The 17,220-nt window shown below is 35.5% G+C and overlaps 1 protein-coding gene across 7 annotated transcripts in view; it reads right to left on the reverse strand.

Moving 5' to 3' along the window:
• Window positions 1-17,220, reverse strand: part of TANC2 (tetratricopeptide repeat, ankyrin repeat and coiled-coil containing 2) — a 437,594-nt gene that overhangs the window by 327,647 nt on the left and 92,727 nt on the right. The gene's annotated exons all lie outside the window — the stretch shown is intronic.

A 17,220-nucleotide genomic window follows, 5' to 3' on the forward strand; every position in this document is an offset into this window, starting at 1 on the left:
TGCCAGATGTAGGTGATGGGGAGGAAGGCAGCAAATCACACTGCCACGTGTGTACCTATGCAACAATCTTGCATGTTCTTCACATGTACCCCAAAACCTAAAATGCAATAAAATGAATGGAAAAAAAATTATGCCTTAATATACAATAAATAGTATATAAAGATTTTCTAATAGATTATCCAGAAACAATAAAATCCACAATAATAATTTTTGTATTCCAACCACTTGAAAAGGTATATATTTAAAAATATGGAAATACATGAAAGGAAAAATTTAAAAGGGCTCTAACAGGAGTTTTTCATTGAATAGGAAAGGCATTCATGTATTAATATTAGATCATGCTTAAGAGATTAAGAAATACTTTGAAAGTAATTCTGAGAGTTTCCATAATGAAATGATTGTATAATTGTGTTTTTTTTATTTTTTTAATCTTTTGAGACAGGGTCTTGTTCTGTCACCTACAATGGAATACAGTGGTGTGAAAATGGCTCATTGCAGCTTTGACCTCCTGGGCTCAAGTGATCCTCTTACCTCAGCCTCCTGAGTAGCTGGGACCACAGGTGCACCAGGACACCTGGCTAATCTTTTTTTTTTTTTTTTTGGTAATTTTTGTAGAGAACACGGTCTCACTATGTGGCTCAGGCTGGTCTCAAAACTCTTGGGCTCAAGTGATCCTCTTGCCTCAGCCTCCCAAAGTGCTAGGAGTACAGACATCAGCCAATATGGCCCCAATAGTTTTTTATTATAGAGACTATAATTCTTATCCTTCCCAAATTGAATGAAACCAAATTAATTTTTCATTCTATTAGACTTTCTTTCAGTTAATTATATGACTGATTCATGTTGTTTTACAGTGATAGCATTAACAATCATTATGTAGAACCTGTCTATATATATGTTGAAGATTACATACTCAGTAGATGTCCTGCATCTTTAAAAGCTCACAATATAGATAAAAGTCCACAGATTTTACACTTGTCAGACACTGATGGAAGACATCTTAGTTAAGAACTCTGGGCCATCAAAAAATTATAAAAAGAATTGTGAAAAAGTAGTGGCAATGGAATAATTTTAGGATCTTCCAAAATTCCAACGTAAGTATTATCAAAGCATCAGAGAGTAAAACAACTACCCAGGAACAAGAATTACAATACTGCGTAACAAGGTGTGATATTGTAAGAGATATATCTATATACCTATATAGATATATACATACATATGTCTTAGTCCCAGTTCCTGACACAGGTCTCTTAATCCTTTGGAATTTCCTGGGTGATGAGAGTGTCTTTTGTTCTAATGAGTTAATTCTTGGTGGGCTCCTGGATGGGGGCTGGTCACCAGAAAGACCAAGCCATGATCAGAAGCTAGGAACTTTCAGCCCATGATCCCCCACCCTCCAGGAAGAAGAGAAGGGCTAGATATTTAGTCAACAGTCCAACATGCCTATGTGATGAAACCTCCATACGAATTCCTGAACTACAGAGTTTGGGGAGCTTCTGGGTTGCTGAATATGTGGACAGTGGTGTGCCCCTAAGGAGACATGGGAGCTCCAGGCTCTTTATCAATTCCCTGCCTTAAGCATCTCTATTATCTGGTTATTCCTGAGTCATATTGTTTCATAATAAACAGCTAAGTATGTGTAAAGTGTTTCCCTGAGTTCTATGAGACATTCTAGCAAATGCTCAAACCTGAAGAAGGGGTTGTGGAGACCCCCAATTTTTCTGCCTATCAGAAATACTAGAAACTCAGCAACTGGCATCTGAAGTGGCTGTCAGGTTTGTGGGATTTGACTTTAACTCTAGATAGCCAGAATTGAATTGAATTATAGGACATCTGATTGGTATCCTCAGAGAAGTGAAGAATTGTTTGGAGGGAAAAAAAATGCCCCCACACATCTAGTCACAGAAGTGTTCTGCATGAAGAGTATAGTAGAATACTACTGTTGGATTTTCCTCTGTATACAAGGTATCCTTGCAAACCCTAAAATATAAATGGGTAGAGCTAAGAACAAACATAACAGTTAGAGACCTGAAACTTAATGAGTATCCACGTGAAACAAAATGGGTGGGGGGAGATGAGGGGGTTGGGGAGCAATAGGGTGTATGAGAGACCACAAAACTGGCAATCACTAGAATGCAACTCACTGGAAAATACAGAGTTAATTTGATAACAGCAGTTGACAATCAAAGGTGTGTGCACACTCTAAGAGCAAATGAGTACATGGGACCTGCAGCAGAAAGTTCAGAAGAGGCTGGGCCAGTTTAGCCAATGTGTACTCTTGAAACTGATCTACCAAGCTAGGGCTCCATGCTAAAAATAAAGTGCTAGAAATGGAATAAAAATTCAGCAGAATAGGGACAAAAGGGACAAAGAAAAGAGAAGGTCTAAATCAAAGTACAAGAGGGAACAGGGCCAGAAGGCAAGCTGCAATGTTTTTTAACACTTTCCAAAAAACAACAAAAGAGGAAACTATGTGAAATTAGAAAAAGCTATCATGACATGTCTCCTTATACATGCTTAGGAAAACTCATTTTAAATAAAAATGATCAACAGGAAAATATCAAGGTCAAATTCCAAAGACAGGAAAGAAAATAAAGAGAATAAAAAGTATCATAGTACCTCCACTTCCAATGAAAGTACACCAAAAAGGCTTATTCAAAAAAAATTAAAACTGTAATATACAATTCAAAACTATAATGTGTAATTTCAAAAAGTGCTAAAAATTGTTAAGAAAATTATATAACACATTAAAGAGCAATACAAATCAGAATCAGAGAAACTCAGAAATGAAGAGATAGAAATCAGGAAAGAATTATAAACAAAAGTCATTTCAGTAATGAAGACTAAACTAGAAGAAACACAAGATCAAACAAACATAACAAAATGACCTCAGAGCAACAGGTTAAAGGGAGGAAAACTTTTAACAAATAAAGAAAGAAGAAAGGGATTAAAAAGGGTTTGCAGGAACATGACAAATACTGAAGAAAGGCAAAGATGGTCCAGCATGAGGATAAACAAGAATCTCTAAAGAAAACCAAAGTGAGAGAACAGAAAAACTATAATTCAAGATCCCTTTCCAGAAAAAAATATCTGCATGTACATGTGTGTTTTATATATGTATATATTTTATATATATACCTGGTTATATATGTATTTATATTAATATGTGTGTATATACATATAGACACATATATACATGGAAAGATACACACACACACACACACACATATTTGAAACTACATATTTCAAGAGTACCCTGTATACTTGACATTATCAACTTAGATCAATGCACTAAATTCTACTAAAATTACAGGACTTTAAAAGGGTGAGGGTCCTTTGAGCATTTAAGCAAAACTATCATGTAATCTTTTTTTGTTTTTGTTTTTTTGAGACAGAGTTTCACTCTTGTCACCTAGGCTGGAGTGCAATGGCATGGCATGATCTCGGCTCACTGCAACTTCCACCTCCTGGATTCAAGCAATTCTCCTGTCTCAGCCTCCCAGTAGCTGGGATTACAGAAGCCAGCCACCACACCTGGCTAAGTTTTGTATTTTTCATAGAGATGAGGTTTCACCATGTTGGTCAAGCTGGTCTCGAATTTCTGACCACAGGTGATCTGCCCACTTCGGCCTCCCAAAGTGCTGGGATTACAGGCATGAGCCACCGCGCCCGGCCACAATCTTTTAAGTTTTAATTAAATTTATTTATTTTGAGACAGGATGTTGCTACACTGTTCACCCTGGTCTCACGCAAAGCCTCCACCTCCCACGTAACTGGGACTGTAGGCACACGCCATCACACCCTGTTTCCATAACGTGATTTATAAAGAAAAAGAATAAAATGGAACAAGATATTTAAAATACAAAAAGCATCTGAGCTAAAGATTTTACATTCAGTAAAACTTACCTTTAAGTATAAGGGGTAAAGACAAACTGCTATCAACATGTAAAAAGTCAGCATATACCGTTCTCATTAGTTCTTCCTAGTTCCACTAGAAAAGAACTTTAAGCCACCAAAGTAACTAGAAAGACATCAAAACAAGGACTCGTGGTGAGATTAAACATGCAGTTATTTCCAGAATTAAGATTAAATGAGGACTTTTAAAGAGAGAGACTGTAGAATATAATCACTACGTGATCTGACAATACAGGTAGAGTACAACCATAAATGAATGGGGGGAGAATAGAGACAGCAAGAACAACAAAAAAAATTAACTGATTTCAGTAATTGGTGGTGGTAATATTCTCAGACCACTCTATACATAAGGGGGAGAAAGCAAGTAATTATGGGACACACTAATTCTATCTTCCTTTATGAACCAGAATTCTCAGTGTTGAAGAAAGGAACTATGAACATAGTACAGAAGTGCAGTAAAAATTCTGTAATACTGAATCTATATTGGAAACATTAATACAATCTTATAAATCACAGGTATATCCTAACTGTCCACTGAAAACGCCTACAAACAGATTGATCCAGTAGCAGTGAACATCTCTAGTGCTCAGGCTGTGATCTTGAAATGCCATTCTTCGTTAAAAGAAACCCAGACTTCTTAAAGAACTAGCTAGTCTGAAAAGGAAATGTACTAGATGAACCTGGAACATCTGACATACTCAATAGTAAGGAAACTGTCAAGACTATTCTCAACTATGTCATGTCAAAAAGGTTACTGAAGAGGCTCTCACTGCCCAGGAGATCATAAAATGCTTAAAGAAAACAAAAACTGAACAAAACAAGATGAAACACTAACTGGTCACACTCTGAAGCTGAAAGGAAACCAAATATCTTGAAAAATGGGAAAATGAAAAAAAATCAAACACTGATCCTGCCTTATCCATATTACTAGTAGCCAGAGGATACATAAGAGGGATCCCCCTAAAATTATTTCCGATAACAAGCAGGACATAAAAGATGGAATTAGAAATCACCATTGCGCGACTTGCAATGAATTAATAGCTATATAGGCATTGGGGATCAGTGGCTAAAAACATCAAAAGAGAGTAAAAACAAGTGATGACAGGAACACAACCATAGCTTTGCCAAAGTTACCAAATCTGAATCTGGTCAAACTTCTGAATACAGCTGTCAATTTTCAGGAAAAACAAAGTACAGCAGAAAATGTTTAATTGTTCCTGAGTACATATTCAACAAAATCCAGCCATTGATCTTCAAGGAAAAAAAAAGGCCAAAACGTTGAGTTGTGTCTGAGTACATAAACAACAAAATTCAGACTAAAGGAAATTCTACAGTTCAAATGACCCAGATCTCTTTAACAGATTTTTTAAAAACATTGAAAATTATTTAATTCTCAAAGAAATCAAAGAGATGCTACAAACAAAGGAAAAACATCCCAGGCTCATGAATCAGAAAAATCAATTATCATTAAAATGGCTATACTGCCCAAAGCAATTTACAGATTCAATGCTATTCCTATCAAACTACCAATGACACTCTTCACAGAACTAGAAAAAAAAATTTTTTTTTAATTCATATGAAACCCAAAAAGAGCCCAAATAGCCAAGGCAAATCCTAAGCAAAAATATCAAAGGCATCATTATTACCTGACTTCAAACTATACTACAGCGCTACATTAACCAAAACAGCATGCAAAATCAGTCACAAAAATGGATACAGAAACAGACACACAGACCAATAGAAGAGAATAGAGAATCCAGAAATAAGGCCACACACCTACAACCATCTGATGTTCAACAAAGCTGACCAAAACAAGCAATGGGGAAAGGATGCCCTATTCAATAATTGGTGCTGGGGTAACTGACTAGCCATATGCAGAAGACTGAAACTGGACCCCTTACTTACACCATATATAAAAATCAATTCAAGATGAGTAAAGACTTAAATGTAAAACCCAAAACTATAAAAACCCTAGAAGACAACCTACACAATCCCATTCTGGACATAGGAACTGGCAAAGATTTCATGGCAAAGATGCCAAAAGCAATCGCAACAAAAGCAAAAATTGACAAATGAGATCTAATGAAACAGAAGAGCTTCTGGATAGCAAAAGAAACTATCAACAGAGTAAACAGACAATCTAAAAAATGGGAGAAAATTTTTGCAAACTATGCATCTGACAAAGGTTCTAATATCTGGCATCTATAAGACATGTAAAAAACCAAACAACCCCAATAAAAAGTGGGCAAAGGACACGAATCAACATTTTTCAAAAGAAAACATACCTATGTGGCCAACAAGCATTTGGGGGAAAAAAGCTCAATATCACTGATCATTGGAGAATGCAAACCAAAACCATAATGAGATGCCATCTCATACCAGTTAGAATGGCTATTACTAAAAAAAAAAAAAAAAAAAAAAAAAAAACAGATACTGGCAAATTGTGGAGAAAGGTAACGCTTACACACTGCTGGTGAGAGTGTATTCAGTTCACCCATTGTGGAAAGAAGTGTGCCAATTTCTCAAAGAACAAAACAAAGAATCACTATTCAACCCAGCAATCCCACTACTGGGTTTATACCCAAAAGAACTGTTCTAACATAAAGACACAAAAACATGTCTGATAATTATCATACATATGTATGTATGATACACATACATACACTGTGCACAATAGCAAAGACATGGAATGAAACTAAAACTGGTTTATCAGAGACTAGGACTACAACCCCTGCTTTTTTTTGCTTTCCATTTGCTTGGTAAATACTCTTCCACCCCTATATTTTGAGCCTATGTGTGTCTTTGCATGTGAGATGGGTATCTTGAATACAGCACACCGATGGGTCATGACTCTTTATCCAATTTGCCAGTCTGTGCCTTTTAATTGGGGCATTTAGCCCATTTACATTTAAGGTTAATATTGTTATGTGTGAATTTGATCCTGTCAGGCCAGAGGTCAACACATTCCTGCAAGCCAAATCTGCCCTGCCACCTATTTTTGCGTAGCTGGGGAACGCAGAATCGTTTTTACATTTTTAAATGACTGAAAATAATTCAAATAATATTTTGTGACTCAAAAAATATATGAAATTCAAATTTTAGTGTCCATAATGTTTTATTAGTACCCAGTCATAAAAGTAAACAAGTGATTTACGTACAGTTTATGGCTGCATTTGTGTTGCAATGGCAGAGTTCAGTAGTTGTAACAGAGATGGGATTAAGTTCAAGAAATTAGAGAGAACTTCTGGAAAAAATGTTGTATCTCCCTAAACATGGAAAAAGACCAATGGAGCCCCTGAATACGCTAGCTGCTATCTTGTAACCAAGAGGGAATAAACCATAGGATATAAGTTAACACTTACTACCTAGTAACTTTACAGGAAAAGTTTGCTAACCTCTTATATCAAATAAGTCTGAGTCAAATTTTTTGTTACTTGCAACCATAAAAATCCTAAACAGTATACTCCTCTATACTATGGCAGTGCAAAACTATTCGATGATATTCAAAAAGGAAACATACTATAAGGCCTCCATCAATTTATGCTCTTTCCTATGCATAAAATGTAACTCCCTTCACTTAACTGTATAATGAAATTATATCCAATATGTACAAACAGTGCTTGGTGTCTAGCAGAGTTGAGATAGACTCAATTTTTGAACTCTTACTATTTATATGCCTTTAGGAAAATAATTAAATTCTCTGAACCTCAGTTTCCTTAACTGTGAAATTGTTATCAGAATGTTCTATGTGGTTGTTGTGAGAAACAAATGTGGTAACATTCATAAAACACAGCATGACATCTGAAACTAAGTAAGCACATATTAAATAAATGGAATCTTCATCTATTGTATCCATGATCAACAATAAGATCCTTTTACTGAAAGATCATTCCTCTTCCTACACAGACTTTCTGGATGCCTACCAGAAAGAACTGTTCTCTCTTCTGTGCTTCTTCAGCACATTATTCATACAATAGTCCTGCCTTAACCACAGGGTGTGCACTATGTTTTTTCCTATATAAATGGTCCTCACCTTACAACAGGGTTATGTCCTGATAAACCCCAGTAAGCAGAAGATATCGTGTTGAGAATACATACAATATACATAACCTAAGTTGAGAATACACATAATACACCTAACCTACAGAATACATAGCTTAACATACTCTACCTTAAATGTACTCATAACATTGACATTAGCCTACAGTTGAGCAAAATCATCTAACACAAATTTTTTAAATTATAAAACCATTTTCTAATAAAGCATTGACTATTTCATGTAATCCACTAAAGACTGTACTGAGAGTGAAAGAATAAGGTTGTAAGGGTACTCAAAGTATAGTTTCTAGTATATATGTATCACTTTCCCCATTGTAGTTGAAAAATCATTTAAATTCAACCAGCCTAAGTCGGGAACCATTTATACATACACAGCTGTAATAGAGTTTAATTTATGAATTGTTTGACTGATCCATGGATTCCTGCATCAGTCTATGCAACAAAGAGTGAGATTCATGTGTATCCTCCTCAACATCCAGTTTCAACAGATAACACCAAGGATAAATAAACAAACAAATTAACTAAATAATAAATCATTTTCCTAAGACTCCAAAAGCTAGAACAGCCTCTGCCCTCTTCACATTAACCTATATCTCAGGGAAGCCACAACTTCTCAAGTTTGAGCTAGGGTTTTCAGGAACAGTATCAGATTTTATTTCCAAAGACACAAATGAAAGTAAAGGTCACTTTAGAGAAATCTAAAAAGTTCGGTGTAACTAGAACACAGAAAGTATGGACAAGAAGCAGGATATGAAACTAGAAAAGTAGGCAGAGCCAAAATCATAAAAAGCATAATTACAAAAGGCATAAACATTATTCATGATGATCAATTTGAACTTTAGGGAAGAAAATAAAGGACATCATTTATGCAAGGGAGTGGCATGACCTGACTGGTGTTTTCAAAAGCTAACCTTGGCAAGTATATATAAGTCAGTGGTGTAGGCCATGGCCTAAAAGTAAAGAGATCACTGCCATAAGCTCAGAGGAAAGGAAAACCTAAATAAATGCACTAACACTGAAAAGAAGAAGAAAAGGGTAGACTAGTCAAATATTTAGGACACAGAATTGCAAAGAGTGTACTCATTTGAAAGAGGCATTTCTAATTGCTGCCATCAATTTCTTTTTCCATTCTTCCTTAAATCCACTCTCATGAGGCTTTTGATCCTACCATTCCAAGTAATCCACAAGTACCAAAATCTCCGATAAAGTCCACTGTTAAGTCCAACAATCAGTTCTTAGTTTTATTTTTTGACTTATCAACATTTGATGTAGTTAATTTTTTATGTAGTTAATTCTTTCTTTCTTGAAGTCTTCTCTTCACTTGATTTCCAAGATGCCACACTTGCCTGGTTTTGCTCCTGTCTTCGGACTCCTTCTGTCTCCTTGGCTTATTCTTTCTCACCTCCCCAATCTCTACATGATAGAGTGCCTCAGGGCTTACTTTATAATCTGTATTATTTGCCATATATATTTCATTGGTTATCTCAAATGGACTCATGGTTTTATGTTTCATCTATGCTGATTGTTCCCAAATTTATATCTCTAATCTGGGCCTCATCCATGAAATTCATACTCATGGAGTTGCTTACCCTATATTTTCTTTTTTTTTTTGAAACGGGTCTTGATCTGGCGCTCAGGCTGAAGTGCTGGGGCATGGTCACAGCTCACTGAAGCCTCAAATTCCCAGGCTCAAGTGATCTACCCACCTCAGCCTCCTGAGTAGGTGTACACCACCAGGCCTGGCTAATTTTTATTTTGGGGGTCTTAAGACTCCTTTAAGATGGGGTCTTGCTATGTTGTACAGGCTGGTCTCAAACTCCTGGGCAGAAGTGATTCGCACATCTCAGCCTCCCAAAGTACTAGGATTACATGTGTGAGCCACTGTGCCCGGCCTCATTTCCACTTTCATCTCACACAGGTATCTCAAAATTTAACATGTCCTAATAGTCCTCCAGGAACCTGCTCCTCTTACAGTCTTCCTCATCTCTGTAAATAGCAACTCCTTTCTTTTGGTTGTATAAGCCAAAAACCATGGAGTCATCCTTAATTCCTCTTTTTCTCTGCCACTGCACATATAATCCATAAGTAAATCCTGTCAGCTATACATGATATATACAATCTACTTCTCACCCTCTGCTACCTCCACCCTGAGTCTCCAAGCCACCTTCATGACTAACCTGGTTTCTCTGCTTCTGTCCCAGCCCAGCTTCAATCTCAACAGAGCAACCAGAATGGTTCTGTTAAACAAATCAGATCATGAAAGTCTTCTCCTCAAAACTCTCCAAAGGTTTCTCATTGTAAGTAAAAGTTAAAGTCTTTAGATCAAGGCCCTACATTACCTGGGCCCTATTACCTCTCTGACATCATCTCCTACCACTCTTGCTCTCTGACTTTTCTGAAGCATGCTGGCTCTCCTCATTGTGCTTTAAACACTCTAAGAATATACTCGTATCAAGGCCTCTGCCTGAAATACTTTTCTCCCAGATGTCAGCATGGCTTGTTCCTGCATCCCCTTTGGGTAGATACATAACTGTCCCCCCAGTGATTCCTTCCCTAATCACTCTAAAATAGTACTCCACCACCACCATATTCACACAGATATACATTTTTCACTTCTTCCTTGCTTTTTCTCCTTAGTACTTATCACTAACATATTCTGTATTTTACCTATTCATCTTAACTCTGGTCATCTTCCCCTGCTAGAATATAAATTCCATGAGGACAAATAATTTTGTGTTCAATGCTTTATTAGCCATCCCTAGAATAGTATCTGACACATAGAAGGTACTCAAAAAATAGCTGTTGAATTAATTAATATGCATGAGTAAAATTAAGGAAAGAAGGGAATTCTGGATGCTTCAGAATTCTTTGGAAATTTGGGAATTTCAGTTGCTTGATTATAATGCCATTAAGAGAACAGAAGACGGGCCCAGCGAGGTGGCTCATGCCTGTAATCCCAGTACTTTGGGAGGCCGAGGCAGGCAGATCATGAGGTCAGGAGTTTGAGACCAGCGTGAAACCCCATCTTTGCTAAAAATAAAAAAATTAGTCAGGTGTGGTGGTATGCACCTGCAATCCCAGCTACTCAGGAGGCTGAGGCAGGAGAATCGCTTGAACCTGGGAAGTGGAGGTTGCAGTGAGCCCAGATAGTGCCACTGCACTCCAGCCTGGGTGACTGAGAGAGACTCCATCTCAAAAAAAACAGAAAAAGAACAAAAGATGGAGGGTTGATTTACTCTATTTTTTATTTGAGGTTTAGACGTACATGTACAGGTTTGTTATACAGGTAAACTTGTGTCACAGGGGTTTGATGTACAGATTGTTTCATCATGCAGGTACCAAGGCTAGCAACCAATAGTTATTTTTTCTGATCCTCTCCCCTCTACCACGCCCACCCTCAAGTAAGTCCTAGTATCTGTTGTTCCCCTCTTTGTCTTCATGTGTTCTCATCATTTAGTTCCCACTTATAAGAGAGAACATGTAGTACTTGGTTTTCTATTCCTGCATCAGTTTACTGAGGATAATGGCCTCCAGCTCCAATGTAACAGAATATAGAGCCCAGAAAGAAGGCCATGCATCTACAACCATCTGATCTTCAACAAAGCTCACAAAAACAAGCAACGGTGAAAGAACTCCCTATTCAATAAATGGTACTGGGATAATTGGCTAGCCATATGCAGAGGACTGAAACTGAAATCCTTCCTTACGCCATATACAAAAATCAAATCAAGATGGATTTACGACTTAAATGTGTAACCACCCTACTTATTACCTCATTAATTCCAGGTCTTGTGCTAGATGGAGGGAAACATTCACTTAGCCAGAAGTGAAACTGTCTAACCCTTTTTGTTTTTTCAAAAACCAAATAAGGTGTTCTCAAACTGGAGTTCTGCAATAATTCTCAATTCTCAACCCAAATATTTATGTTTTACTTGACGGAGTTCAGAACGTGATACCTCAAAATACAGCACCGTGGCATCAGAAAGATCACTCTCACCCTCCCCTCACGCTTCTTCCTAAAGCATACTCCTAACACCTAGAAAGGATTTTTTACTATTCTCCTAAAGCAGGTCATAAGACCCTCATTCAAGAGGTCCTACCTATAACTGGAGGAAAGAAGCATCTTTATCGCTGAAGACAGAGGGATACAGAAAAGAATCTTAATAAAGATCTTGCTAAGCCCCTCCACACCCCACCCCCAGTTTACTATCATAAAATTATACTTTTTTATCCAGTCATACTTCTTCACAGCTATCCACTTCATCAAATCTAACATAAAAAATACACAAATTTACCCATTTCTTCAGGTCTTCATTTCCTTATGAAGGCTCCAGTGCCACATAAAATTCATTAAGTAAATCTGTATGCTTTTTTTATTGTTAACAAATCTGTCTTTTGTTATAGGGATGTCAGTCACGAACCTAGCAATGAATGAAGAAAATACATCTTTCTTCCTCTACATACTTTTAAATCCATTATTACACTAGGGAGCCCTTATTCATTTATTTGTATATAAATTGGCACAGTCTGTCTACATAACAACTGCCTTTTTGAAATACCCACTTGGGTGTCTCAAATATACCTCAAACTCAAACTACTGAAACATGAAATTCTAAACTTCCCTTCATCCCTTCAAACCTGATCCTCTCCACCAGAGCTTCCCATCTCAATGAATTCATCATCAAATATTGTTGATTTTCCCTCCTAAATGTCTTGAGTCCATCCACTTGTCTCCAACTCCAACCTGCATCCACCCCATATCCATCCTTTTCTCAACAAATATCCACAAATAGCCGAGTAATCATTTAGAAATGCAAATCTAATAGTAACCTCACTTTATACTTAGAATGTTTAAATGTCCTCCCATCAGAAGATATAAAATTTAACACAATCTACAAGGCTCTACTTCTCCAGCTTAATTTCTAATCATACCTACTTTTTCTAATATTGGCTTTCTTTCAGTCTCTGATCTCTACCTTCAGATGCCTAAATCAGGCACCTGAAAAACAACTACGGTATACCTGAGGAGTAAGGATAAAACAGTTTTCACCTAAAATCCCTGACTTCATATATATGAGGATATAAAAATTTCAAAAGACATTAGTAACAGCCTATTTTTATTTTGTGACATGGCTCACAAGAAACCTCTTACTCTGTATACAGAATGACAGCTACTGACAGACTAAAAATCCTATCTTCCCTTCTCCTTTTCACTTCCAAGAAAAAAACACAACCTCCTTCTGTTTTGACTGTAAGTTTAAATATACAGACACTCATTGGAAAATCAAAGTAATACAAAGCCAAATAATCATACATTATCTAAATATTCCTCAATTTTGTTTTTTCAAATAAATTATACTTTATTCATCCCATTATGCCTAAGTAACACTTTGTCTTTACTGGTTATACATAAATGTTTTTTTAAAGTACTTAGCATAATACCATGCATTTGTGGGTACCTAATCTGTACTGCATTACTTGATTATAATAATAATGGTGATGAAACTAGAAATTTGAGATCAAAATATGTTAAGAAATTTATTAAAGATAACAGTATGACCTTTGTATATGCACTATACAAATTTCAAAACAATATTCCTTTCCCTAAACTTATTATTAGTAAAGTTCTTGAGTGTTATATTTTGTATTTTTCTCCCAAGTAAGGAGGAAAAGTGAATACAGTGATTAAGTAATTAGATAAGAGGAATCATTATGACCAAATAGAATATGGAAATACTTAATCAAAGAATAAAGAAAGAAGCCAGGCATGATGGTGTGTGCTTATAGTCCCAGATACTTAGAAGGCTAATGTGGGAAGATCACTTGGGCCCAGGAATTCGGGACCAGTCTAGGCAATATAGTGAGACCCCCATCTCTACTTTCTAAAAATAATTTTTTAAATAAAAAGAATATGGAAAGAACTGAATAAAGAACCCAGTAAAGACTCATATGATTCTTCGTACATGAGAAAGCTGGCATAATCAATCACTGGAGAAAGAAACGGCTATTCAACAACAAATGTGGTGGGAAAAACGGCTTTCTCCACGAGACAAAAAAATTAGACCCTTTTCTTATACCATAATCCCCTTACCAAAATAATAAAAGGAAAAAAATTCAAATGTATTAAACATATGGAAATGAAAAACAAAACTTCAAAACTATTTCAAGAAAATCTAGGAGAATGTATTTGTGGTCTCTGAGTAAAGAAAAATTCCTGAAATAACATGTAGTATAAAAAAGAATGATTGATTTGAATAAATTAAAATTTTAAACTTCTATTTAACAGAAGTTTGGAGTTTCGCTCCTAAAACTAAAGGCAACGTTTTAAGACAGGGTGCAGACTGACAGAAGATATCTGTTATAAATGTCACAGACTAAGGATCAATCTAAAACAAAGGTCTGCCAACTTTTTCTATAAAGAGAGTAAATATTTTAGGCTTTGCAGACCATATGCTCTCTGCCACGACTACTCAACTCTGCCACTGTGGTGCAAAAGCAGGCACACACAATACGTAAATAAATGAGTGCGTCTGTATCCCACTAAAACTATTCAAGAACACTGAGATTTGAATTTCCTATAATGTTCATAGGTTGTAACATTTTATTCTCCTTTAATTTTTTTTCAGAATGATTGGAAAATAAATGGAAAAGCCATCCTTAGCTCACAGGCCACACAGAACAGGTGGCAGGCTGGATATGGCCCATGGGCTACAGTTTGCTGAATCTGTCCAGAGTACATAAAGAATTCCTATAAATCAATAAAAGATAAATAATCCAACAGAAAAATGTATAAAGGATATAAAGGGGTTATTAATAAGAGGAACTCTAAAGGTCCATAAAACATATGAAAAGATGTTCAACTTCGCTAGAAATTAAGGAAACAAATTATATCACTAGGACATTACCTTTCTCTTACCAGACTGAGAAAAAGACATCTGACCATACGACACTATTGGACAGGGCAAAACAAAAACTCTCAAACACTTCTAAGAATATAAATTGGTACAGTGACAAAGTAGTGAAATCATGTAGTGAAAGCAATAATGCAAATAACCTAAAAATGCAAATAACTTACATTTGCATGTCCATTTCTAGGTATAGCACCTAGAAAAACTCTAATGTGCAATAAGGATATTCACTGGAACATTATCTGTGATCCCACACACACACACACAAAAACAGAAAACTCAAATTCATATTAGGAGGGAAATGGATGGAAGAAATAAGCTCATAAAATTGAATACTATACAATACATAAAAGAAACTAGTTTCTAACAAGAGCAAAATAGCAAGTTGCAGAATGATATAGAAATGATACTACTTATTATATTTTAAAACACACAATACTAAAATAAAAATCGTTCATGGACACATTTATACTGGAAATTTTCATCTCTGATAACGGAGATTCAAATATTAATCTTTTTAAACCAAATTCTAAATCTGTCTATACTATATATTATCTATGTCTGTGTGCATATGTGTTAGGATATAGTTATAGCAATGAGAACTAGTAAAACACGAAGCTATGTTTTATTTGGAAAAAGAATGGGATTTACATTTTAGAAAAATCAGATGAACATTTAAGAAAATTCATTCTTACAGCAAAACAGAGAATGAACTAAAGGGTACTGAGATTGCAAGACACAATAATTTAAGTGAGATGAGATCCTGAAGAAATGAGAACGAAGAGGTAAAGAGAAGACAAAGTTCAGAAATATTCTCAAGTTTTAATCAACTGGACTTGATGACTGACAGATGTTGGCAGCCATTTTGGGGAGTATAAAACTTCACACATTTTTCCAACTGTTTCCTGTATATACTTGCTACGGGCTTTTAAACTGCTTTTAAATGTACATCTGCATTCGTTGATGATGATAATGGTCATCAGCTACAGCTAAATGATTGAAAAAGGATTTTAGAAAACAAAACATCAGTTAAAGCAATTTTTAAAGATGTAGCAGAAAGGTTTTCTACGTTTTGCAGTTTCTGCCAGAATACACACACACACACACACACACACACACACACACACACGTATATATACATATACATATATGGATATATACACACACATATATACGGATGTGGGTGTGTGTGTATATGGATATATGTGTGAATATATATGTGTGTGTGTGTGTGTGTGTGTGTACAGTATGTTCCTGAGGGCTAAAGATATGGTTGAATGCTAATACAGCTTAATCTTCAATTACTACAGAAAAAGATGATGAAAGAGTTCAAAGTACACGAGTACAAGTCCAGATTCCACCATTTACTGTATGACTTTGGTCAAGTTACTTAATCTCTTACTCTCTGCCTCAGTTTTTTTATCTGTTAAATGAGTAAAATAGAATTTATTCCACAAGATTGTGAAAATTAAATCAGCATAATTATGTATGGGTTTATGTATGTATGTATGCATATATGTGTGTGTGTACTCACACACACACGTTTGTGATTATTATTTGTACATCAACTACTGGGAACCCATTAAGTGACAGGGCATTATACTATGTGCTAAAGAAGTGGCAATAACAAATTTACATTTTTGCCCTCTTAAAGTACATAGCCTTTATGATGTGACAGATAGATATGTGAATGTACGTGCTGTCTTCAATCTACTTAAGTAATTAATTCCTGAAACTATTTCTCAATCTAACTAAGACTATCAACAATTTTCATGTCATGTAATCTTTCAACAATTGCTAAAAATCAGTGGAAGTAGGTTATGGATATATAGAGAAAAACCTTTTCTAAAATATAACTGTTTTTATGAGCAGGTCTTTAATAGAAAATAAAAATAAAATAAAATACAGATCTATGAATGTTGTTACTTTGTAAAGTATATTTTCATTCTTATCTCTAAGTTTTCCACTTACTCTATTTCTTCCATCCTTAATGTAGGCTAGTCTAGCAGATTAAAAAAATACATAAAACTCCCAGAAACTTATCTCTCAATTCCACCTCCCCTTCCAAGAATGTAACAAATTCTTCACTGTTAATTTCTTCTACCCTTAACCACACTGTTAATCTGAAAAATTCATAAATAATATCCTCAGAAACTACTTGGGTCTTAAAATTACAAAGAAAATGATGGCTAAATAAATACTAACAAGAGTTTTTTATTGCTTAGTTGAAAATGAGTTAGTGTATTTAGAATGTAAAACCTTTTGTTTCCATGCTGTAATCAATGTACATTTTCTTTAATAAAATGTGCATTTTCTTTAATAAAATGTTTATTGTCAA

Source organism: Cebus imitator, unplaced genomic scaffold (assembly GCF_001604975.1).
Source record: "Cebus imitator isolate Cc_AM_T3 unplaced genomic scaffold, Cebus_imitator-1.0 Scaffold217, whole genome shotgun sequence".
In the NCBI taxonomy this organism is placed as follows: Eukaryota; Metazoa; Chordata; class Mammalia; order Primates; family Cebidae; genus Cebus; species Cebus imitator.